A 26076-nucleotide genomic window follows, 5' to 3' on the forward strand; every position below is an offset into this window, starting at 1 on the left:
CACGGACAATGACTGAGTCATATTTGTACTTGCCTTGGAGTGACCCGAGTGCTTGTGTTATGTGGCAGATCCTAGCGCCCGACAGGCTGCTCACCGTGACCCTCTCCTTGTTCAGCCTGTTGAGCGGGACGTCAGTGTGCCTGACGATAGAGTCACCTATTACAAGTGTATCAGGTGTGTTGTTTAGTCTTAAGGGCTGTGACTGTTCGGCACACTGGCTTTGTGAGATCTGTGTTGCACGTGTTTTGTTTTGGGGTAGCGGTTGCTTGGGTGTCTGCTTTGGAGGTCTCTGCTGCTTAGGCAGATCTTTATTTAGAGCCTCCGAGTATGTTTTTGTGTGATTATGTGTTTGGTTTGCTGTCGTGGTAGGTCTATGTGAGACTGGAATTGTAGTGAGTGTGGTTTCCTTCTCCTCCTGACTGGTTATGCCAGTACTGAGTTGAGAGAGCTTAGCCTCCAGTTTGGCTATATGGTTGCATCTCTCACGTGTTGGAATTTGTTGGGAGAAGGAGAGGGTTGTCTGTGTACGTGAGGCAGTTGTAACATTGCCTCAAGATTCCCAGATTCACCAGCTGGACCGGAGAGGAGATTGACAACTGACCTTTGGACATGCTAGAATAATATTGGGAATTCATTTATAATTGAAAACAAGGGCCAGTGGGGAGTGAGGGTGTAGTGCTTTTAATCTTTAGTGCTGACTTATATAATTGTTTTAGTGAGCAAGTGCCAAGTAACTTAAGTGCAATGTGTTACAGGTAACTTAAATGCAAAAACGACAAACAGTAACTTTCTTTCAAGTGAAACAAGGAAATAAGTACAGTAAGCAATGCAGATATCACTAGCGATCCACAGAAGTGCTGAGAAGCCGCGTATTAGGTGGAATTAGCGTTCCAGGGAAATAACAAGCAAACAAACAACAAGCATATAAACAAAGCTAGATTCAGCAGGCCTGGATCTAGTCTATGCTACAGCAAACAAGGTGTACCAATTTCAGTAAGATACAGTACAAATATTCAGGCACTATAAACCTTTAACCAGAAATTCCCAGCTCAGAAGGGCAGAGTCCAGCCTCTTCTCCCACAAGAGTGCAGACCACGAACCTTCTTAATGTAAAATAACTGGCCTGAAGCCCAAGTGCTTAAACCAGAACTAATACACTTTAAGAATAACAGACATTGAGCCCTCAATCAGCAGTTCCCAACTTAGAAGGATGAAAGCTACCTGTCCTGCCACCACAGTGCATGCCACAAATCTTCCTAATGTAAAACAACTGGTCTGAAGCTCAAGTGCTTAATCCAAAAGACTTAGAATGATAGCTACACTTTAATCAAGTTACTACCAAGCAGTAATAAATACAATTGAATACTTTAGAGAATGCCTGGATTAGTGCTCAAGTTACACAAACAAAGCTAGATCCAGCAGGCCCAAATCCAGTCTATGCCACAGCAAACAAGGCGCACCAGTTTCAGTAAGAAGCAGTTCAGATATGCATGCACTATAAGCCTTTAACCAGAAATTCCCAGCTCAGAAGGGCAGAGTCCAGCCTCTCCTCCCACAAGAGTGCAGACCACGAACCCTCTTAATGTAAAATAACTGGCCTGAAAGCCCAAGTGCTTAAACCAGAATTAATACACTTTTAGAATAACAGACACTGAGCCCTCAATCAGCAGTTCCCAACCTAGAAGGATGTAAGCTACCTGTTCTGCCACTACAGTGCAGACTACAAACCCTCTCAGTGCAAAACAACTGGTCCGAAGCCCATGTGTTTAAACCAAATGGCTTAGAATGAGTTACAACGAGCAGTAATAAATACAATTGAGTACTTTTAAGATGATGCAAAAGTAAAATAAAGTAGGTAGAAACACAAGTACAGTAAAAGCAGATGAAATTTTTTTTTTTTCTGAACAAGTGCTGAGATCAAAAAAACAGATTTGAGTGCTGAAACTAGAAAACTGGCTAGTTATAAGAAAAAAAAAACTAAGCTAGAAGGCTTCCCTCCAACACAGAAGGGCTTGGTGGCTCAGAGGCCTACACATAGTCTATACCACTTAACAGGAAAGGCAGGAAACAAGCTTAATTTTTTTTTTTCTGTTTCCCAGATGCTCTCTTTGTACACCGTAGGAGTGCCTGAAATCAGAATATGATCTCACTGCACTCAGTTGAGTGAGCAAATGAGATGGGCCCAGAAGGAGTATCCAAACACAAATTTACAAGAGGGGCGGGCAGTTTCAAGGCCACTAAGATTAACACCAAAACAAAAACAGGAAGGGTGGCTGGGACTAACTGAATAGCAGAGTCAAAACTTCCAGTTCAGTTAATATTCCTGCAACACAGTTAAAATCAATTTAAATACTGTATTTTTGGGGAAAAAAAGTGCAGGTAAAGGTACTTAAATTCTCTTATACGTCCAGCTGAATACAGTTAGTTCTTAGCTGGCCAAAGCTGAGGTTTTTAAGCAGAAAATATTTCACACTGTACCACTTAAACAGGCAAGGACAGGAAATCAAAGAATGTGGCTACCCCCACACCTGTAATTACTAGCAAATAACAAAATTCAGCAAACACTGACTAACTTCCAGTTCAGTTACTATTCCTGCAACACAGTTAAAATCAATTTAAATACTGTATTTTTTGAAAAAAGTACAAGTATAACCAGGGGGGCAAGCCCCCCTGCACCCCACACCCCCTGCTACTTAAATATATCAACTCCAAGACTGCACTTAGTGTAGTGAAGTGCAATCTCGGAGTTGATATATTTATGTAGCAGGGGGTGTGGGAGGTACAGCCCCCCACATGGGGGGTGCAGGGGGGCTTGCCCCCCTGCATAGAGTTGAAAGGCACTATGTTTCTGTATGTACTTGCACTGGAATATAGTAAGTGCTGGTATCCTGTGTGTTTTCAGGATTTTGAACTTTCAGGATTCTGTAGCACTCCCGTACATACACATTTGGGACTGGAGACACAGTAGAACACAGGTACAAGTTGGCTGACATGCACCTTACTGACGAGGATAACAGAGCTCTGATGGGGATAGGCAATTACTGGAGCAGTGAAAAAAACAGCATAGTGCATTAAGGTAATGGAAGAATAATATAAAAAAAAAAAAAAGGAAAGGTGGAATAAATGGGGCAAGCCTAAGGGTTACAGACAGTAAATAAGGAGTTCAGGAATACAGGAATGTTTAAGAGATTTTTGAATGATAGAATTAGACATGTGCCAGCAGAGGTTTCTCCAACAAATTTATGAAGAGACTAATCTAACGAGGATTATGGTAGGGAAGATGAATTCAAGAGGAAATTGGAGATAAGGTGAAAGACAGAAATTGATCATTGGTAGATAAAAGGAAGGAAGTGAAACTACTGCAAGAGGAATTAGACGGGGTGGAAATAGGAGACGCTAAGTTAGGGATTGATGGAAACAGTGCTGGCATTGTCTCTGAAAAACAGTCACAGCACAGTTAAAGCCAGCTAAGGAAGGTGGTGACATAGCTTAGAGGAACATATAACTCATTGTGGGGTGAAGCACACAGTACAAGTGTTGCAGAAAGTCTGCAATAAAATAAAATGTTAAGCCAACTTTGGTAAAATATAATCACATAACGAATAAGAAAAACAGAGTAAGAGATTTTAATGAATAGTTGAAGGAATTGTGCACATGGAAAGGATTTTAAGTGACAAGGGCACAGGACAGCAAGACCTGATCTAAACAGAAAGCAAACCAATAAAGAAACAGAGACTGCTATCATATAGATAAAACTCTGCAGCCTAGTACTATAACTGGGGTAATGAAAGTTACTAAGAGAGGAAGAGAAGCAAAAGTGGGTAAGACTCAATTAAGAAAAAGGAAGGCATCAAAGAATGGAGAAGCCCAGCAGGGGGAGGCTCAAAGGGTGATGCTGTACCAATAGACTTTGCAAGCCAGTTAGTGAAGTTTATGTACTGCTTAGGGAGATCGTCAATGACAGTGTAATCACAGAAAAAAACAGCTTTGTACATGGCAAGATGTGCAAAACGTTGTTGGATTTGGGATGTTTACAATGGAAAGGGAAGTAAAATACAAGAAATAATAGTACTGAATATTTAGAAAGAGGTAAGGAGTATACCAGAAGAGATTGCAGAGGGAAAATGAGGGCTGATGCATATATGCTTTTCTTAAAATTAGATATGGAGGTTGAGGTGCTTCGATATGGATGCAATATAAAAGCAGATGACCAAACACAAGATAAAGGGAGAATGAGAATTTGGCTAATGACTTAAAAGCTGATCATACACAAAGGCTAAAAGGATATGAGACCTTAATCATACAAAAGTAAACTGGGAGGTTCCAACCTACAAGAAAATGTAGGAGGGGAAGATGGTAGAAGCTACAGTGAATGCCAAATATGAGCAGAATGTGAGTATCCAAATAAAAACTAAACACTGGACTCATCTTCAACAATGAAAAAGAAATTGGGGGGTACAGACAAGGTGGCTAATAAGCAACAGTGACTGTGCTACAGCAGGGATTATGATCCCTTACTTGTTTCATTTATTTATTTTGACAAAAAAAGGCAAATAAGTAGGTAAGCTACTCCAAGGGCACTTTCCAGCTACAGCTTGGGCCAGATACAATAATGAAAAATGTAAAAGAATAAGAGAAATAAAAGCATGCTAGTCAAAATAAGACAGCATACTGACGGTACATGTGATGTATATTAATTTGATTACAGATGATTTAAACAGGAATGATATAAATTATAAAAAGAAGAATCATGAAATAATATAGAGTTGTACAAAAGAAAATACAAATTAGTAGAAAAAGAAACACTATGCAACTAAAATGAATACACAGTATGAAACAGTGTTCTGGGGTACACATTTACTTTTCTGTATGATTAGCTCCCCAAAACTTCCCTTCCTCACAGGTCCCTGATGTGACCTACACTGAAAGAATGCCCTTCATGAGAGAAGCCCATAGATTCGGCAAGGTTGTGAGATGTCATGTTCTTTAGAGTAGGACAGGGCCTACCTAGATAGGGTTTATTTAATATTTATGTTTTCATAGCGTTCATAGACATTCCAAGACCATTAAGTCTCATGACCATTCATGCCTTTCCAATCAACTCCCTCATGCTGCCTCTCATTTCCCTAGGAGGGCATACCAGTCAATCTATGAGTAAATTTATGGCTAGCTATCCACTTGTTTAGGTCATGTTTAAAGTAAGGCAGTGATTTGCATTGCTTAGTATGCAGGGAAAGTTTATTATGGAGTTTTGGTAGAAACTGGATTATAAATCTGTCTCTCTACCATGTTTTGTTCATCTTTTGGTGAAGCTTTAGGTCTCCTGTTCTAGTACTGGTAGAGATACTGAACCTGTGTAGCTAAAAGGGGCCCAGGACAATGGGATCTCTAACTACAGACATCGTTCTTGGAAGCTCATAGACTTTAGTTCATAGGGTCATATGTGTTTATTAGCCTAATGATCACAGGGGCCTTTTTAAGCCTAGCCATGCATCCCAAACCTCTGACAAGTTCTGATACCCTTGATAAGGGTAAGCATGGGCCTGTGAGATGAACCATTTACAGGTTACCTGCATTCATTAGAGACTTAGCTGCCAAACTGGGGATGAATTTCGGGTTTCCTACCCAACTGTCCAAGTTGCACTTGAATTGGGTTAGGGAGGAACTGTACTTCACATGGATTGGGAGCCTGTTACATAGATGTGGTAGTCTCTGGAATACATACCTATCTCTCCAGCAGGACCTATTTATATCACAGGCAAAGTTTAAGTCTTTAGAACAGGTACTTCTAGTGCTGTTTGTTTTGTGGATATGCAGGAGGTCCATCAGACTGGAGTTTGACAATGCCCTGTATGCCAGGCACACATCTCCCCTCAAAAGCCTGTAGGAGACAGAATACAGGGATAGGGCCTTGAGGCGGTCTGCATAAGACATTTTACTTACACTCTGTATTCTTTTAGTGAGGAACCTCTGTGGATGTTCCAGTTGTTGGATATGCCTGGGTAGGTACATACCAAAGGGGACGCTGTACTCAAGGAAAGGTCTAATGAATGCCGAATAAAGTGGAACAATGCCTTCCTTGGACTTGGATGCCATATCTTTGTTTATAGGTTGTGCAATATAGAATGATTTCCTTACCACTGTAGACAAATGATGGTCAAAGGCTAGATTACTATCTATGTGTGTCCTTAAGTCTCTGACTACTGAATCAACTCTAAGGGGGTGTCTTGTCAATATGACAGTTACCAGGGATGGATGACTTCCCAAAGGATACTATTATGCATTTAGTTTTAGTCCATGGCTCTGACACCAGTTGTTTGTCTGTGTCAGCCCCTCCTGGAGAACATGTGTCTGTGTGAGATTCATTGACAGCTTCTAATATGCAATCATCTGCAAATTTAGTCAGCCAGAGACCACTGACATCGGCCTTGACTTCTGATAAGTAAATGCCAAAAGGAGAGGTCCAAGGACTGATCCCTGATGGACTCCACTTGTGACTGGCCTCTTTGTAGAGGTGGACTCCCCAATTCTAACTTCCTGCGTCCTGCCTGTGAGGCAGCTGGCTATCCACCGGGTGACATACGAGTTTGTTCCTAACCTCTTGAGTTTGTCAACAATGCCCAAGTGGGGTATTGTGTGAAAAGCCATGGCCAGGTCAAGGTAGGCAGTGTTAATGATTTTTCCCTCTTCCCTCTAGTTCTTTGATCTTTTACACAGTATTTACAAAGGTTAACAAATTAGGATGCCTCACATGCTGTGGCACAATGTCACTTTGCAGGATTTACGATGCAGAATAGTATCTAGTGTATAAGCCTAGTTGATTATAGCATTTACTTTTGGGTTATTTTGGTTGTGGGGGTTTTCAAGCTGTTGAAGTGTTGTAAGTTTTGTGGCATGGTATTCCATAAGGAAAATGTTTTACAGAAGGCTGTCTTGTCACAGAATATTGTGAAATGGGGTTTAACCGTTTATCATCATTGCTCTGTAGTTCATATATATTGTTTTTGATAAATAATGTATTTTTGAGAGGGGGACGATAATCTTGCCGATTACCCTATAAATCAAAATATTTTATGTAACTATACCTCTGGATTCTGCTCTAAGCCATTTAAATTGTGGAGTAATGTTTTTTTTTTTTTTGTAATACAAGACAAATAAATAAACTTTAGAATGTAATTCTCTGTTGTATGACATAAGTTAATGCTGGCAGAAGATTCTAGGGCAATAGGTGGTAAGTAAGGCACATCAAGCCTTGACAGCAGCATGTTCATGGCAATTTATTTTTTTGCTTCAGGGGGTTAAAAGGGGAGTAATCCCGTATGAGACTTTTAGATAAGTACGTTTTTTGCTTTCCTGAGCTTCAGTTGTTGTTGTTGTCTTTCGGCTTTTCCCAGTTAGGGGTCGCCACAGCGGAACTCCTGTCTGCTAATGATTGGCAGTAGATTTTTACGTGCCAAGTTGCCAGCCCTGACGCACAACCTTTAAGGAAGGTATGCCCATTCACGCATGTCTCCAGACAGAAGACGCTTTAGCTGAGAATTGAACGGGACAGCGTCTTACTGTGAGGCGACAGCGCTACCACAGCACCACCAAGTGTGCTTGTTAAATAACAGGATTTGGTCAATTAAGACCCCAGGTACTTCTCAAAAAAGGTGAAATTGCTGAGTTTATTTAACAGTAGTTCATAATGGGATTTATGCTTTATGGCCTACCTTCCTAGGATGTGTTGAGTTGTGTCTTAAGAAAGGCATTCAATGGTGCAGTGGGGGAACTGCACCCTGTATTTGCCTACCCACTTTAAAACAGCAACCTTCTGCCTTGGCTTCAGTTATCACATCTAGAGGATAGTTCCTGGGTAATGCAATCCAACATATCCCCTCATCTTCCCCCTGCAAAATGCAAGCAGACACTGCCTCATCACTCCTCTTACCATTACTGTTGTGCCCCTCCCACATCCAAGCTATTAATCAGCATGGTGTGGGTATCACACTTAGGGTTTTATCCCTCTATGGCACTGAATAATGCCCTGATAGAAACACTTAGTCTTCCACGGAGATGGTTAGTTCATAAATGAAACCAGACAGAAGGAAATTGGCAAAGAGATGAAACAATACTGCAAGCAGAGCAAGGCAACAGTTAGATTTAGTGTTTATGCAAAGGAAAGACAGAAAGAATAATTAAGATAGAGGTCATCCTAGCAACCTGCCAACCTAATGTTTAGGTGATGACATAGTGTTTTTCAGTAGCTCATTCTTCAGACTTTAAACCTTGAGAGTAAAAGTCAGTTTCCAGAGATCACACAATGCTTTCTAGAGAATGTCTATTCATGGGCTGTCAAAAGGACACAATATAGTTGCTTTTAACAGCGCTAAGACAAATCAACATACTGCATCTTCCAAGGGCTGTTGGTACAGCTTAACAAATGCCAAGTTGTGATTTAGTACACTAACAGGCTTTTATGGCATTTGACATCCCCACAGTCTTCATTACAAGACTGTACATTCTCTGGAACTTGCATATCAAATGACATCAAGTTCCATGACATGCTGGGGACTTCCAAGATGGATGCACACTGACCAACAGCTAAATTTCATGTCTACCAGTGTGAAAAAAGAAACTGAGAAACAGGCAGTGATACTGTCAGCTTAAGTAAAATTAATTTACTAGCTAATAAGTACAATGCTTGGATGTCAGCAAACAAAAAAAAAAATCGGAGAACGTGATCAAGAAAGAAAACCAGTTTGCAAAGGTGAAGAGAAAACGCGGTCTGGGACGAATCCTGTAGCTGTTCGGCAAAAAGTAGTTTAGGCTTCAGCTTTGGTACAAGAGATAGCTTCCAGTAATTTATATGGAAAAAAATCAAATGTAGGGATAGATGATTAAAATAAATGAAACTCTGAAGAATTATATCAACTCAAATAACGAAAGGCTAGAAAAAATAGAGGAAGCCATAGCTAACTATTCAAATGAACTGATAAAACTACAAAAATCACAGGGTGAAATGAAGAAAAGACCGAGTACTAAGCTTCTCAAGAAGAGCTGTGTCAAAAAGTGATAGACTTAGAAGGCAGCACAAGCAAGAAAAACCTGAGCTTTTCTGCTGTACCGCAGAAACTGTGAGGAATAGACTGCATTACTTTTATGAAAGCACAAATAAGTAACTGGAGTGGTGTTGCTCAGGAGGATTTATTAATTAAACCCAACAAACTTAAGGAAAATAAATTAAACAACCAACGATAAAGAAGGTAGAAAAACAGATATAAAAAGTGCTCCACATGATGAAGTTCCACTAAAATTTGGAAGGGACGAAAATGCTTAAGTGTACTTTGTATATGTTACAGGGCTTGGTTTATTAAGCATTTGGAGCACTTCTCCATCTGCTTTTTCTACCTTCTTTATCTTTGGTTTAGGATTTAAATGAAAGGGCACATTGAGTGTATACTCCAACTTTGGCCACAATAAAGCAGCCAAAACATATATTAATAAAGATGAAATCATATCAGAACAAATAGGTGACCCTGGCAAAACTGTGGCAGAAGGGAAAAGTATCAAGAACTAGAGACAGCAGAGTGTTTATGGAAAATTTTATTACATCAGGAAGACAGAAGCAAATTTATCCAGCAATCAGGGAATGTTGACAGGCAGGCTTGAGATTCAAGCTGCTGTATTCAGATGTCTTCAAAATATTTTTTCTTGGAGGATCAAAGACAGTTTTGGATGCAGAAAAGGCTATGGGGAAAATAAAGTTTATCCAACTGAAAGTGAGCCAGCAAACAAGGAAACATTGCTTCTCATCTTCCTACAATAAAGCTCATAGACAGACTTTGCCAGTGAAACCTTTTCTAATGTCCCAAAGGATAAATGCTTGAGAGAGAGAAGAAAGCACAGGGGTTGATTGGAAGAATCCAATATCTTGGACTTGAACCAGAGTCTAGTGTTGGGAGATGGAGGTGAACAACAACAGTATAATTAGTGAACAAATGGGAGAGTATAAATCATCAATCACATTTGTGAAATATGCCCTTGCAAGAAAAACTGGCTGAGAAAGATTGGACTTGTTTGACTTTGTTAAACTTGTGGGTGGACTGTACAGTGCACATCTCCACTTACTTTATATGTCACTAATGTTTAGAAGGACAATAAAAGGAGAAAAAGTAGCTATGTAAAACAATTTTTGTTCTTATTAGTATTTGTATAAAAATATTTCATGATATAAACTACATGTTGTGCACAGTAAAGCAGCTTTGAGTAATGCATAGTCAAGGGTATTTTAAATGTGGGGAAATTTTTCCAGTGACTGACATATGTGCTAAAGATATTAAAATAAACAAGTACATTTTAAATAGCAGCACTTTTTAATTGCAAGAAGTATAGACTTTACAGTATGACGATTAGAAAGGCTTGACAAAAGCAAGTGTTTAGATTCACGGGTTCACAGGTAAGTACTAGTAGGCTTGCTGCCCTTGGAGGCCATTTTAAGACTAGCCAGTTTTCCTTTTTGCGCTCAGTATAACCTATCCCATTTTGTTAAAGATTGGTCTTACCCATCTCAAGGTCTATAATTATGTATCACCCCCTAAAAAGAATAAATGGAATAATACTACAGATAATTTGAGAGAACCCATGCATGGGAAGGAGCATTTAGGAGCTGCCTCTGTCCATTAATAGCAGTAGTTCAGCTGGCAATACTAGGGTACATTTTCTGTTTCCCATCCACAGATCTAAGCTGCACTTGAAAATGGACAGGGATGAACTTTCTTTTATGTGGATGAGAAGTCTGTTCCACAGCAGCTGTACCCTCTGTGAGATATACTGTACCTATCCTTCCAAGCCATTCTGGTCATGTTGCAGAAGAGGTTTAAATACCTAGACAGAGTATTTCCAATGCCATTAGATTTGCTGATTAGTGTGAATATGCTGTGATCTTGGGCTGCTGGAATGGGATGGAGTGTAAAAGTGCACTTATTATCCTATATGTAGAATTAAGATATTTTATTTTACTTTTGCAAAGATGAATGCCTAGATTAAAGCTATAAATGAGTGTTTTTATAGGCAAGACAAAATTTAGTTACTTATTTATTTCACATTTGTTAACCGGGTTGGCCCAGCTGAGCCAAAAGCCCATTTTCAGTGGAGACCCGAGGAGAAAAGCTCCAGGGTTGAACAGACACAAAATATTTATGAATGCAGTACAAAAACATGAAATAAAAAAAACTTGTAGTAAAAATGTTTTAGCGATATGAGAGTAATGCTTTTTTTAAAAATTTTTTGTAAAAAAGGAATGGTGGTATTAAAGAGGAAAATCAGTGAGTGAAGGAAGGAAAGATAAAGTAGTATTAGTATACAGCGTATCTTAAGAGAAGATGTAAAAGTAGAACTTACTTATGTTAGTATACAACATATCTTAAGGGAAAATGTAAAAATAGGATTTAATTATGATATAGAAGAGATAATGTAGAGCCTAATTTATGCATATTTACATGTATTGTAGTCACCTAGCTTGTAGAGTTAATAAGAAATGAGCAGTGTACTTAGAGTAGAAAGAAATAGCGAAATCTAGTAATCATATACAGAAATCAAGGAGAAAAAGTTGCGTCAAGGATTAGGTAGGATCATGGCAGGGGCAGGACCTCCTGTTAAGTAGTAGTTGTTTTAGCTCCTTTTTGAAGTGCTTGGGGTGGGAGATGGTTCATATGACTGTGGGGAGTTTGCTCCAGGCTTTTTGTACAGTAGTTTACCAATGTTTGTGTTAGGTTTACAGATATCAAGGAGTTGCTGATTGGAGGTACAGGAAGGACGACTGGGGGTGTAGTAGGATACTAGGCAGGAGAGGGAGGGGCAGGATGAAGGTTTGCATAGAATGCAATGTGTTATTTGGAATTGTGACAGTTGAAGAAACTGGGGGAATTCCAGCCATTGAAGTGTGTTGCGAGCAAGGCAGTGGTGAGAGTTATGAGGTGAGTTTTTAGCAAATCTAGCTACTTCATGGTATGTTTGTTCTAGCTTAGAAAAGAGTGCGGATTAGATTTTAGTAAAGACTGGAGCTGCACAGAGTAGGGAGGGAAGGATGAGTGCCTGAGCCAGAGAAAGTTTATTGTCAGAAGTAAGGAATTTCTTATTTCTGTAAAGTAGACCAAGTTTTTGGTGTTTTTTTAATACTTGGCTGGATATGCAGGTCAACATTTAGGTCATCATCGATAATGGTACATAAAAGCTTAGTGGGGGTTCAGTTGTAATGGCAGTCTTGTCAAAGGATGTGATGACAAAGGTTGATTTATGGTTAGACAGTGGTCAGAGAAGAAATAGCAGAAGTTTAGTTTTTTTTTTGGATTTAGGATGAGTTGATTATCAGAGAGCCATTTTTCTATGGACAGGAAAGAGTCTTGAGTGTATTTGTGGAGATCAGAGATATTGTTGGAGATGGAGAGGAGCGTAGAATCATCGGCATATTGAATATGGGTGGACAGTTTGCAAGAGGTATGGAGGTCATTGGTGAAGATATTGAACAGAAGGGGCCCCAGGATGGAGCCCTGGGGAACTCCAGATTTGATTGGTAAGAAGGAGAAGCAGGAAATGAGCCATCTGACTGATTGTTGCCTACTGGAGAGGTAACTTGTGAATCAGTCATGTGTGGGGCCAGAGAGACTGGATCAGATAGTTTAGATAGAAGCTAACAGTGTATCAAAACCTTTAGATGGGTTGAGGAAAAGACAGGAAACAAGTTGGTTGTTGTCTCTGGCCTCAGCTACAGTATGGGTAAAAGATAACAGAGCAGTGGTAGTACTGTGTTTTAGTCTGAAGCCATGTTGAGTGGGAGTTAGAAGATTTTCTTGGAGAAGAAAATTCAGTAGCTGAGTATAGATGCATTTTCTAGTATTTTTGAGAGACGGGAAAGTATGGCTATGGGTGTATAATTAGATAGGTTAGTAGAATCCCCACCTTTATGCAGTGAGACAGTGTAGTAGGATTTCCAGACGTCTGGGGCAGTGGCTTTTTGAATGGATCTATTGATTAACAGACATATAGGGTAGGCTATGGATTCAGTGACTAGTTTGAGGAAGATGGGAGGTAAGTTGTCTGCAGAGGGAGAGCAGGGTTTTAGTTTGAGTAGAACTGATTTTATGTAAGCAGTGGAGACTGGTTTAAGGGAGATGGGGTTTCTGTTGTGTGGGTCAGAAGAGGTGGGGGGTAGAGAGTTATGGTTGTTATGAGTAAGTTTTTGGATATTATCTATGAAGTAAGTATTGAGAAGAGTGGCTGTCTTTAGTGGGGTATTATTTGGGAAAGGGGTGGGAGTAGAAGGGTTTACAGGGTGAAGAATTTTTTGTGGGTTAGATTTTCTTTCGAATTGGGGTGAGCTGAAAAAGTTTTTCTCATCTTTGTTAATCAGTTTTTTTGGAAAGATTCCCAAGTTCTCTGTAGTTTTGGAATAGAGATGGTGATTTGGTTTTAACCCAAGATTTCCAAACATTATCTCTTTTATGCATAAGGGCTCGAGTTCTTTAGAAAGCCAGGGAGCACAATTAGCTCTAATTCTAATTCTCCCAGTTGGGGCAAGGGAGTTAAGAGTATCAAGGAATATTTGATTATATTTTCCCACGGCTTCTTTGAGAGGGAGCTGCTGGAGGAAGGACCTGCTGATGTTTGATAATGTGGATTTAAATATGTTGACATTAAAGTTTGAAGGTTTATGGCAGTCTCTGAGTGTGTTTTGGGTGACTGGAGAGAGTATCTTGGTATGTGGGTAGGGAATTGGTCCCTCAAGGAGTCAGCCACCTTTTTTTGGGATTCTGTCACAGTGGTAGATATTATAACCAAGTGGTACTATTACATTATTAGTGGTATAAAGATTTAGCCACATTTCTGAAAGGGTTAGAATGTGTGGGGAGGTACGGGCTATCCAAGTGTGGAGTTCAGTGGTTTTGTTGATGATGCTTTGGATGTTTACAGAGTAGATATAAAGGCTTTTGGGGTAAGAATTAGAAGGGCGAGGAGGGTGGGGGAAAGGAGGGGGAAATGGAGGATGACATACTGAGTTTGTTTTGGAAGATGAGGTAAGTGGGCCAGCGTTGGGGTGAATGTCTCCAGAAATAAGTAAAGTAGTTGTAAGTGTACTAAGTAATGAATAGAAAGGGTAAAATGTGTAACGCTTCATTTCTGGTTTACAGGAGAGAAAGTGGCGTAATGAAGTAATTTTTATCTATGAAGTCAAATGTTGCAAGAGTTAAAGAGGGATGTGGAGATTTTAAACAAGTGAAAGGTGTCATTATTAGTAAGGGCAGTTGTGGCAGCAGGAGATACATTTGGGTGAGGGAGTAGTTTAGTGTGATATGAGGTTGAGACGGTTAGGAGGATAAGAAGTTGGATAGTTATGTGGAAGTGATGCACTGTGAGATGTGAAGAGCTGTATAAAGAAAAGAGAACAGAGGGAAATAGAGGGATGAGGAAGTAGTTTGAGTTGAGAGTGTGTGTTCTTAATGGAGGAGTGGTTATTGGGGAGAAGGGAATGCTGACTGGTTGTGCAATTGAAAGAGGGGTGTGGTGGCTAGAGTATAAACATAAGGAAAGTGTGGGTGGGTGGGAATGGGGGTAGGGTAAGGGAGAGGACTGAGCCCAAGCATAGTGAGGGTGAATGGCGCGGGCTGAGCCATGGGATGTGGCTGACCTCGAAAAGAAAACCTGTCAGCAAGTCGAAGAGCTTGGGTAAGCAGAGTGAGTACAGGTGAAGTTAAAAAAAATAATTTGGGAAGTGACAATTTCAAATACAATCTATAATGAGGAAATTTAAGGCTAGCTCAGAGGATAGAGAAGTAGTATTTTGGGGGTTATTACCCTAGAAGGGAGGCTAACAGGAGTAGTTAAAATAGAACTGGAAAAGAAAAAAAAACAGGAAGGAGAACAAAAGTAGTGATATACAGTGGAAAAAAAGGTAGTGATAAGGTTGAATATAGAAAGAGAGAAAGAGTGGTATGCAAGAGGATTCCTTCTTCTGGGAGGTTAAGGAGTGTGCCATACAGAAATAGTGTGCTTGCATGAACCTCTAATTCTAGGAATTTAGTCAAAAACACAATAATTGCTGTAAATAATGTCATTTTGGCAGAAGACCTACAATGTAGTTTCAAAAGATAATGGCACACTTCAAGAGTTACTTTCTTTCTTGGATATTAATATTCAGGCAGGTCCTATCAGATATGGTGGTGAGAGTGCACTATCTACATGTCGGGTTATTGTAAAAAAAAAAAAAGAGAGAGAGAGTAAAAAACAGATTTATATATAAAGCTAGGTGAGGTATTTAATGTATTTGAAAACGAGTACACCGCAAAATCTTTTTAATGTGCAAATATGAAATAAATGCAGCAGACCAACACTAAAATGAACTGTTTAATTACTCAATATAAAACAATAAAAGTACAGATGAAAAATCCACACAGAGATGAGCATTTTTGGGCTCCAGCCCTTCATCAGATAATTTGTGTATTTGGTGTTTTTAAATTTAAACCTAATGTAAGCCAATCACAATTCAGTATTGCTGATTCTTAAGGGCGGGTTTCATTGGTATGACCTCATTTAGCCCCAGATATCTATGGGCTGAAAGCTCTATTATGCATTTAGTTTCTTCATCCTCAGTGATGTTCTTTATATCATCCCCCAGTGTTCAATTTAATATTCCATATTGCCCTAAAAATAAAGTTATGCCCTTCATTACTGGAAATATGTCCATATAAGGCATTATGCTCATTCTTCGTTCTTATAGCCGATAAGTGTTGTAAGATTCTAACCTTGAACATACAATTTGTTTTACCTACATAATAGTATGAACAACCTTGACAGTTAGTTAAATAAACTATGTTTTTAGTCCTACAATTGGCTTTAGCACCAAAATGATAAATCTTACCTGTAATCGGATGTGTAAACTCTGCTCCCTTACTAATATAACTACAAGCTTCACATGAGCCACAAGATGTTGTCCCTTCTCTGTATATTAACTGCCGTTGATGGTCACTCCCTTCATGACTTAAAATATCCTTTAAATTCCTATTTCTTCTGAACCCAAAATTTGGTCATTCACCCACTACTCCTCTCCTCTTGTCATCTGTCAAGAAAATCCCCCAATTGTGCCTTATAGTGTCACATATTCCATGTATATTGTTACTATATGTGAACATTAATCTAACCTTGTTCTCTCTAGCCATAGTTCATTTAAGCAGATTATTGTTACTGCTTCTTTTCATCAACGGAGACATTGTATCTTTTCTATAATCAAACTTAGATTTTGTTACATTCTCTATCTCATCTCTACTATACCCCCTGTTCAGAAATTTTTTTTTAGGTTACGTACCTCAATCTCAAAGTCAGCATCTTCTGTACAAATTCTAGATACCCTCCCCATCTGACCCATGATAATATTTCTAAATGTAAACCTCGGGAGCATGTTGTCATATGTCAGTATGCTGTTCTTTCAGCAATCCTTCCTATACAAATAGTTTTTTAAACCTTCTATATCCTGCATTATCCTAACATCTAGGAAGTATATCACAGTTCTAGAATAATTTACTGAAAACTTAAGAAATGTAGTGGTCGATTCCAAACAGAGTACAAACTCTTCCAACTCTCTCAAATCCCCCTTCCACAGCATAAAAATATTGTCCACAAAGTGCCTGTATAAACCTACTCTACTTCTCCATACATTCTGCGACCCCAACACAAAACATCATTCCCAAAAGGATAGGATAGAGTTGAAGGGAGTTGTGCATTCTATTCTGACTGAAATTAACAAAAATTCATTGCTGACAACTTTTACAAGGAGACAAGCTATCTGCCTGTGCAAGTGATTCATTTTAAGAGTTCTTATCATTCTTTGCTGATGGAAATGCAATATTTAAAAGTACAAAGGCAAGTAGTTCAGTGAAAAATAAAGTGTGAACTTATGGGAAGTGAATAAAAGATAGCAGCCTCCCTAGCCTTAATATTTTAATGCATTTAACAGAATAGTGTACAATTTAATTTTACTTAAAGATAGCATGTGCACTTTTTCTTAGGGCTAAAAGTTAATGTTATCTGAAAGTATGCCAGCTGTTTTTCATATTGATAATAAAAGAACAGACAGCTATCTGCATCAGTGGGAACACAGGTTGTAGTAAGCATTTTAGCATGGGTAACCTTAATTTTAGGTTAGATAATGTCTGTTGGTACAGCTGTCGATTTCGGGCAACTGTTCCTATCTGGAGGGTTAAACATTTTTGAAGATGTACATGGTTATGTGTGTTTGTTCTACGTTAAGTGGGGATGGAGTGTTATGAAAATGCACTTAGTTTTTTATTTGAGGGTTGTCATTAAAACAAAAAGTATTGAAAAATATGACATAGGTTTAACTGGAGATGAGAAGAAACAACTGTACAAAAGATCAGCCTGATAAAATGTGTGTGTGTATATAAAACAAAATTTGGAAATATGCATTTAAAAAAACTTGTCATGTATAACAGGTGGGAACAATAACTTTTATTATAATGGCTACTCAATCCATATTATCCTGGAAAGGAAATGGCCATACAGGCACAGACAAAAAGGAGAGAGTATTGAATTATATTAAGAAATGCAGGGTACAAATAGCAATGTTGCAAAAGACACATTTGAAAGAAATGAGCATGCAAACTTCACAAAGAAAGGATTTCAAAACTGATATTCAGTAGAATATCAGGAACAAAGGAAAAGGGGAATGATTATACTACTTGTCAGGGGGCTCCAATTGTGATAGAAGAGGGGAAAATACAATAATGGTAGATTTGTGGTACTAAGGGGCTATTGCCAAGGGAGGAAGATTATGCTGGCATGAATTTATATTCCACCAAAAAACGCTATTAGAAAGCTTAAAATTTTTGGGAGAAATAATCAGCTTTCATCACAAAATATTACTTATAAGTGCAGACTGAAAGTTGATTTATCACAGGGGACCTAGGACAGAAAATATAACAAAAGAGGGTACATTTCTGAAGAAATCTATGAAAATGGTTGGTATGGAAGACGTGAATTCAGTAAAAGGAACTCAAATAGAATTTACATATTATTCCTCAAGGTGTGATAACTAAGCTAGACTACATAGAAATTATATTTCAAAGGAATATGTGCATTTAATTGAAAGTTTCCACTCGCATCCAAGAACTACTGCAATCATGCACTGATGAAAACTAAGATAAAACTGTAGCGTAATGAAGGAAAACTGAGACACTGCTGCTTTCCCACCTACATGTTAAAAAGGGAGGCATTTAAGGAATGGGTAGTGGAAACTATTCAATTGTTATTGGAAAAGACAGTAATATCTTCAGAAATCACTACATTTTAACCACTAACAGTGATTGTTTTTTAATGACAAAAAATGTTAACTTTTTTTTATTGTGAAGGTCTAGTAATCAATTGTTTTAAAATGGGCATTATAACATTATTGTATTTTTTGAGCTTTGGCTCTTTAAAATGGCTGATAGTTAACTGTTATATAATGATATGATGTTTTTAGAAATGTTATTCCAATGAAGTTCCCAGTGTGAGATGAAAGTGTTATATCTGTGTGTTTGTATTTTAATAAACATTTGTTGTGCATTATAATCCATTTGCAGCCCTTTGCTTTGCACTTCGTTTTGGGTTATTAGTTTTGGTTTGAGTGTTACGCCTGTGTTTTCTGAATTTAAGAGGGAAGAAAGTGATAAAGATCTGAAAGTTATTTTAATAGCATTTTAAAAGGAGGGCACGCACCAACATCTTGGAAGAAAGCCGTGGTGGCTGTATTGCCTAAAGATGGTGAAGATTCATCTGATGCAACTTCATATAAACCCATTTCATTTTTAAACTACAATTATAAAGTGTTTATGTCTATACTAGCTAAAAGAATGACAAAGGTGTTGCCAAAATTGATAAATAGGGATCAATGCGGTTTTCGAGGAGGGGAAGCAACATTAATAGAACAATAATGATTTAGAGGGAAGCAGAATGTAAGAAAATCTGACTGTGTTAGTTGGTCTTAATGCAGAGAAAGCATTTGACAGAGTAAGTTGGGATTATATGAGTAGGGCATTGGAAGCATTTGCATTTCCTGATATAATATAAGGTTAATTAGAAGGATATATGAAGGAGCCAAGCAAAGATTAAAGTGGGAGGGTTCCTCTCTGATAAGTTATGTTTGAAAAGAGAAATCAGGCAGGGGTATCCTCTTTGCCCTTTGTTAATTGCTTTATATTTAGAGCCACTGTCAAAGAAAATGAGACTCAGAAATTCAAGGATATTATCTGTATGATAATCTAGAAGAGTTGCCTTTATTTGCAAATGATATTATTTTGTACCTGATAAATCCAGAAAAGGACATATCAATGGTATGAAACATTTTGACACAGATTCAAGTCTTTTAGGGATATAAAACTGATGGATATAATTTATAGCCATAGCCTTTGTTTTATGTACCCACTCAAGAACTGGTTCAGCAAGACGCATAATTATGGGGACACAATAAGATTAAATATTTAGTAGTATAGATTAAAGAGAGTTCTGTTATGGCAGGTAAGGATATGTGGGGAAACACTAAACAAAATATAATTAAAAAATGAAACAGGAAGCTCTTGTTTATGGATGGATAGTAAGATTCAAGCAATGAAAATGTTTTAGTCCCTTCAGTTTTATATATGGGTCAGACATATATTTATCAACTAGAGAAGTTATGGACATTAATCAAAAGAGATGAAGGAATTTATCTAGGAGGGGAAGAGGGCAAGTGGATAAGTTGATCATTCCAAAAGAGCAAGGTGGTTTAGGATTACCTGATTTAAAGGGATATTTTAGAGCTACACAGATAAGGCTTGCATACATAACACAAGCAGAAGGTTATAATTGAAAATGGAAAGGGATGATGATGGAAAGGGAGGTGTCAAGGAATAAAAAGACAGTTGGATTTTGGATGCAGATCCTTAAGGGGAATAATAACCATACATAGTATTATATTTATAAAGTTACAGAAAGAATTCTAAGAACTAATCCACAAGAGAATAGAGAAGAGACGGTTTGACAATTAGGATGGCAGCAATTACGGATATAGAAAATAGGCAAGAGGGGGCTGGAATTTACTGGAGAAAACCTGCAAAGGAACCAAGATATTGGGATCACATAACTAGAATGAGAAAGATAATAGAGTGAGATGAGGCTAAGAAGACATTTAGATTGCAGGGTAGAGACTGCCTTCACTATTAGTAATTGACAGAGTATAATCACAGAGAAAGGGAGAGGGGAATTTTAAGTGAAAGAGCTGCTCTGGTAAAGTTTTTAGTTGAATTTAGAAGCTATTAAAAAGGAATAAGTAACAGGTCATATAAAATATTACAAGCTAACCATGAGAATCAAAGGAGGTCAAAAAACTAGGAAGAGAGACTGGAAAACAATTTACAAAAGAACATGTGTGTGCCTCCTAAATATGCATCAAAGTCCATAAGGTTTAGGATCTTTGTTTGGAAGTGTTTGCATAGGCATTTTTATATCCCAAGCGCCCAAGCAGACTTCAAATAATTTTTCTCAGGCAGATAGCAAATGTCCCCTTCAGAGTACTCTGTCAGAATTATTGAGTGAGGAAATAGCTGCAAGTAAGGAAATTATTCTTTTGAGCTGGGACACAGGAATGGAATTGCCTAGATATAGTAAAGCCTTATTAAGTTTAATTATAGTAAATCCTTATTAAGTTTAATTCTGTTGGCTGCCAAAAAATATATATTAATAGAAAATGGAACTCAAAATCTAAGCCAGCTGTATCTGAAGTACTGAATGATATAAAGCAGAAACCAGAAGATGAAGAGGGGCATGCCTCTCAACTGCTTACAGTAAGAAATCTGGGCAAAGTCACAAATAATGGGGGGGGGGGGGGGGTAAAGGCCCAAAATAGGTACATTTTTAAATACTGCTCTTACAAACTTAAAAAGTTGATAGATTTTGCATTAGCATGAATTTTCTGAAGGATATGAAGTCTGAAACTCATTTGTCTGCCATTATTTTCTGACTTCAGTCCTCAATGACATGCCAGTGATTTGCCAGAAATTTTAAATTACTTGCCTTAAATTAAGTCATATGAAAATAACAAAAAGGTACAGTCAGCATGCTGTCTGCCCTGACCAAGAAACCAGCACAGAGAAATATAAAGATAATTGAGTTTGAATAATGAGTGAAATAAGGTACTTGTTTGAAGGAATAAAAAAAAATCTGTTTCTCTTGGCATGGAATTCCACAATCTGAATCTACACAACACAAAAAAATAAATAAAAATAATGTGCTATAATTTATAATATATTATATACATATATGGGTCTACTTTGATTCACTGAAAACCCATTTGACTGAATTTCAATTCACCCTGAAAAAATCGCTGAAAGCTCAAATCACTGAAAACTCATTTCACTGAATTTAAGTACTGTTGGGCAAATAAAACATATATGCCCTTTTCCCCACTGTAGTGCGATCCTGAAGTTAGTATATATAGTTAGGGGGTATGGGGGGCACCAGGAAATGCTGAGGCCTACAAAACAGATGACCACAAGATAATTTTTTTTGTAAGATAGTTCTTATGACAAAAGCATTACAAACACACCCTTGATGTGGTATTTATTCTTAACAGTAAAGCACACTATCATTTTCCTTTGTGGTTACATTTCTTACAGGTAAATACCACAAAATTTGCTGAGGCAGTAGCAATAGTAGTTGTTGGGAGTAGTACTTTATTAACAGTATGTCAAGCTTTTTGTTGTCCATTTTCCTGGAATTATGGCTGAATTTCTGTAATACCCCAAAATACCATCAGGGTTCCCTAAATGAAAGTTACAATAATTCTGTTTAATAGTTAAATGCATTGTCTAAGACGGTAAGCCAAATGGGGTCACCAAGTTTAATGTAATGTATTTTATTTATTATTTATTTTATTTTACATTTTTTAATGGGATGGTTTGACTGGGACAGTGCCCATTTTCAATGCAGGCCCAGAGAGAAAAGCTCCAGTCTAAGCTTACATACAAAATCATCACATCAAGTAATATAAATTATAGACACAAAAATGAGCGTTAACACATTTACAGGATAAAAATGTAAAAACAAAAATATATACATAGTACCAAATAGAACAAGACTTTAAACACTTGAATATAAACAAGTATTTATTTGTTAACTGAGTAAGTGAACTGGCCCTTCATGGATAAATGGAAAACATCTGAGTAGTTTAAAGCAGATAATCAACCAGCATGTTTTAAGGAGGCTGGAAGAAATGGTGTATCTGAAATAAAATAAAATAAAATAAAACATACAAACAAAGGGCAAAACTTTACATGGGCAGTGACCACAGAGGACAGGACTAAACTCTGGGCTGGTGAGGCAGAATCCCTAAGCTCTGAAACCCAGATATTCATCCCTAAACAGAGAGAGAGAGAGAGAGAAAAGAAATTCCATTTTTTCTGAAATTAAATTCAAGAATAATAACTAAGATTTGTAAGTCTAATTCCCTGTTGTTATTATGATTCCATTACAATTTTCAGTGCAACATTTGTGTAAACTTAAAATGGATTCTAGGTATAAAACACTCAAATAAAGCAGTCTGACAGTATTATAAGTAAATAAGAGAAGAAATACCAATACTGTGGTAAATGAGTGGCCTAGCAGAAAATGCTAAATCCGTGAAAATCTCATGTTTTTTCCAAGACTCATATAGCCCAAATATCTGATTAACTAGTATTTTCCCAGAAAAAAATAAAAAATCATTGTCCGTGACTTAAAACTTTAAGGCAGCATGCTACCCAAGTTCTGTCCATTTGGGTACTTGTGCACTGTCAAGCAATACAGAATTGCTTCCAGGTGCAACTGTATGCAATGTAAAATACATGTTTTGCAAGAAAATTGTGAAAATGACAAACTCTATGTGCAAAAAGTATGCACTAATATTTAGTCCTATATAGTATAATCAAAATTAAAAAAAGTCAGTGTCAGATGTATAAATTAAAAAAAAAAAAAAAAAAAAAAAAAAAAAAGGGGATGCAGTCTGTCCTAATAAATAACTTATGTGTGTCAGGGAAAACATCAACAGTCAAAGCATACCCTGACTCTTATGTGAAGATTGGGTGAAGATAGGTGAAGGCTGTCAGCCTAGCCAGATAGAATTTTGGAGATAATTGTGTCATCTGTAAATATTAATGTAAACCACAGGCTTGTTGTCTTAAATGGTAAAAATAGTGTTACATGCGGAAATGTAAAAAAATGTAACAGTGCACTCTACTGACCAAGTAAAGCATGTTGTGACCCTCTGATGTTAGTACTCGGAGCCAGTGAGTCTAGAGTACGGCATCCTGCCTATTGTTTTAAGGCCAGAGTTAATGGCCAGAATTTGCATATATGAATGTCATTTATTGCTCTGGTTTCTGCCCAGACGTGAAGAATGTAAATGTAGTTTCTGTTAGCCTGGAAACCCATTGAAGTGTGAAGAATGATATAATGTGAACCAGGAATGTGATTTTAAAAACAGAGAGAATCAGAGTGCATTGAGCATTTTTGTCTTGACCATCCAACTCACCAGCACTGTCTTGCTCTATATGTAATTTTATCTTAGACTTGTGTTTTCTCTTAGAAATAGCTAGAAACTAGAAATATTAGACCAAGTGTTTTTTTCCTGTGATGTCAGAACTGCACTAATGAATTCTTTTAAGTATTTCTCTGTGATCTCTGAAGTCTTGACTAGCACTGTGTAGTAAAAAGTACTGTCTTGTGTTTTGACTATTTGTTATTAAATACTTTAAATCCTTTCAACTATGGCTGTTTTTGTAGAGATAATGTAAGCTCTTTAGAGTACTTCCATGCCTTTGGTAAACTGTACAAAGCCACTTCAATAGCTTTAGCCCTGGGCTATACTACCAACTGGATAATAATATTGCGCAGTAATAATTGGACACCCTTTTAAGGGCCTTTGAGTACCTGATAAATATTAGTGTGTGTTGGCAGCTGGTACTACCGTATAGTCTGGGGGAAAAGGGGCACAGCTGGAGAACACACACACACACACACACACACACACACACACACACACACACACACTTTGAGAAGAGTTTATACAACCACACACATAATATATGCCTGGGGAATGCTGGCATATATTATGCCCCAGGCATATATTATGTGTGTGGTTGTATAAACTCTTCTCAAAGTGTGTGTGTGTGTGTGTGTGTGTGTGTGTGTGTGTGTGTGTGTGTGTGTGTGTGTGTGTGTCAGCTACTTGGGCAGGGGCATGAAGCACTGGCTGGACAGAGAGGGTGCTGGAGGTTTTAGCTTGCCCACTAGGCTGAGAGCTGGACCCTATAGCTGTGCCATTGGGGAGTCTTACCAGTACCAAATTCAAGGAACTATCCATTACTGATAAGCATATTATTATATGTTTTGTATCACACCTGGGTTAACGGCTGATGAGTAATGCAGTGACCTATCAGTGAACATACGTCAACTTACAGTAACTTGCTAGTAGCAAGGTACTGCCATTCATGGGTCAAAATACGGAACTTCTTTGGCAGGCATCAGAACAAATTGCTAAGTTTGTTGACAGAAAAAAATGAGTACCTGTACTAAGCCATTACTTAGACAAAATAGACTAGACATACCTTCTGCATCTAAACCCTTTTTTATCACACTTCACTCATGGCATCTTAAATATTTAGTGTACTTACAGATTTTCTTGCTTTTGACTGGCTACTCACAATTTGATACTGGGTATTTTACTGCTTGAATTTCTGAAATAGCTCTGTGCTGTATTCATTTATTTATTCTTCGATAGTCAATGCACTTAATGGTCATTTTCACTACCATATCAGGACAGTGTTTAGATTTAGACTTTTTTTTTGGAAATAAACAATTTTACTATTTATTGTGTAGGAAACTGAAACTGGGTGCTTTACTTGCAAGTATTGTTATAACTAACATAAAACAGTACTCCTTACCCATTTCCTGTGCTCTTATTTCATCTCTTAAGTGTGTTTGCATTATGTCTAGTAACTGTACCCATTTACTGTGACTAAATCTTGATGACAAATCCTTCCTTGTGTGCAGCGTACATTAACATGCGTGTGGTTTTCTTCAGCTGGCAACATAGAGTATACAATGACACAAAACAGACTTGTGGATGAACATACAGGACCTTTCACAAGCATCCAACTGTCACAGCAAACTAAACGGAGCAAGAAAGTACCGGATATTGCAAATAAATAAATGAATGAATGAAAGAGCATAAACAAAGGCAAGGTTGGACAAAGCTATACACTACCAAGCATTTTGTTTCCAATAAAACAGAAAGAACAACCAGCAAAAGGAATCAATTATCGAGGCAATAATAAATCATAAAATGTTTATTCAATAGCAAAGAGAAAGTGAATGAAAAGAAGAAACTAAACTAACTTAGGAGTGGCAGACTAATTGACACCAACTTAGTTTCTTTTTCTGCAGATAGAGCCCTGCTTCTGCACACTGAATTAATTCATTCCAGACTAACACCATACCTCTAAAAATCTTAGAGCAAGAATTTTGTACAGAGCCAAAAATAATGGAGGGGGAGGGGGCAATGGTCAAAAGTCAGAAACAGATTTTAAATACTGCTCTTAACTTAGAAAGTTGCTAGAATAACAAAATTAGCATTAGTATGGATTTTCTGAAGGATACAAAGTCTGAAATTCAAATGCCTGTGACTATAAATGACTGCAATCCTCAATGCTTGGCAAGAAAACCACATTTGTTCATAGGTTCCATAGGTATGTACGACTCTATCGGCCCAAGGGCCTATGTAAGCCTAGCCAGCAAGGTACCATAGCTTATGCCACCCAAGAAAGTTATTTTCCTGTGCCACTGTCCAGCAGAGATACAGAAGTGATCCCCAGGGTGTATTTCCTATTTCCCATTCACTCATCAAGATTTTTCTTGAAGAGTGCTAATGAAGAACTTTGCTTGACATAGATGGGTAGCTTTTTCCAGAGTACAGGAAGTCTCTGGGACAGGAATCTATCCCTCCAGTGTGTCCTGTTTATTGTGGTGACAAGGTTT

General features: G+C 37.8%; 1 protein-coding gene across 1 annotated transcript in view; it reads right to left on the reverse strand.

Moving 5' to 3' along the window:
- Window positions 1–26076, reverse strand: part of LOC122814201 (threonylcarbamoyladenosine tRNA methylthiotransferase-like) — a 2095726-nt gene that overhangs the window by 1004751 nt on the left and 1064899 nt on the right. The gene's annotated exons all lie outside the window — the stretch shown is intronic.

Source organism: Protopterus annectens, chromosome 10.part0 (genome assembly GCF_019279795.1).
Source record: "Protopterus annectens isolate FY-2018-M chromosome 10.part0, PAN1.0, whole genome shotgun sequence".
NCBI classification, from domain to species: Eukaryota; Metazoa; Chordata; order Ceratodontiformes; family Protopteridae; genus Protopterus; species Protopterus annectens.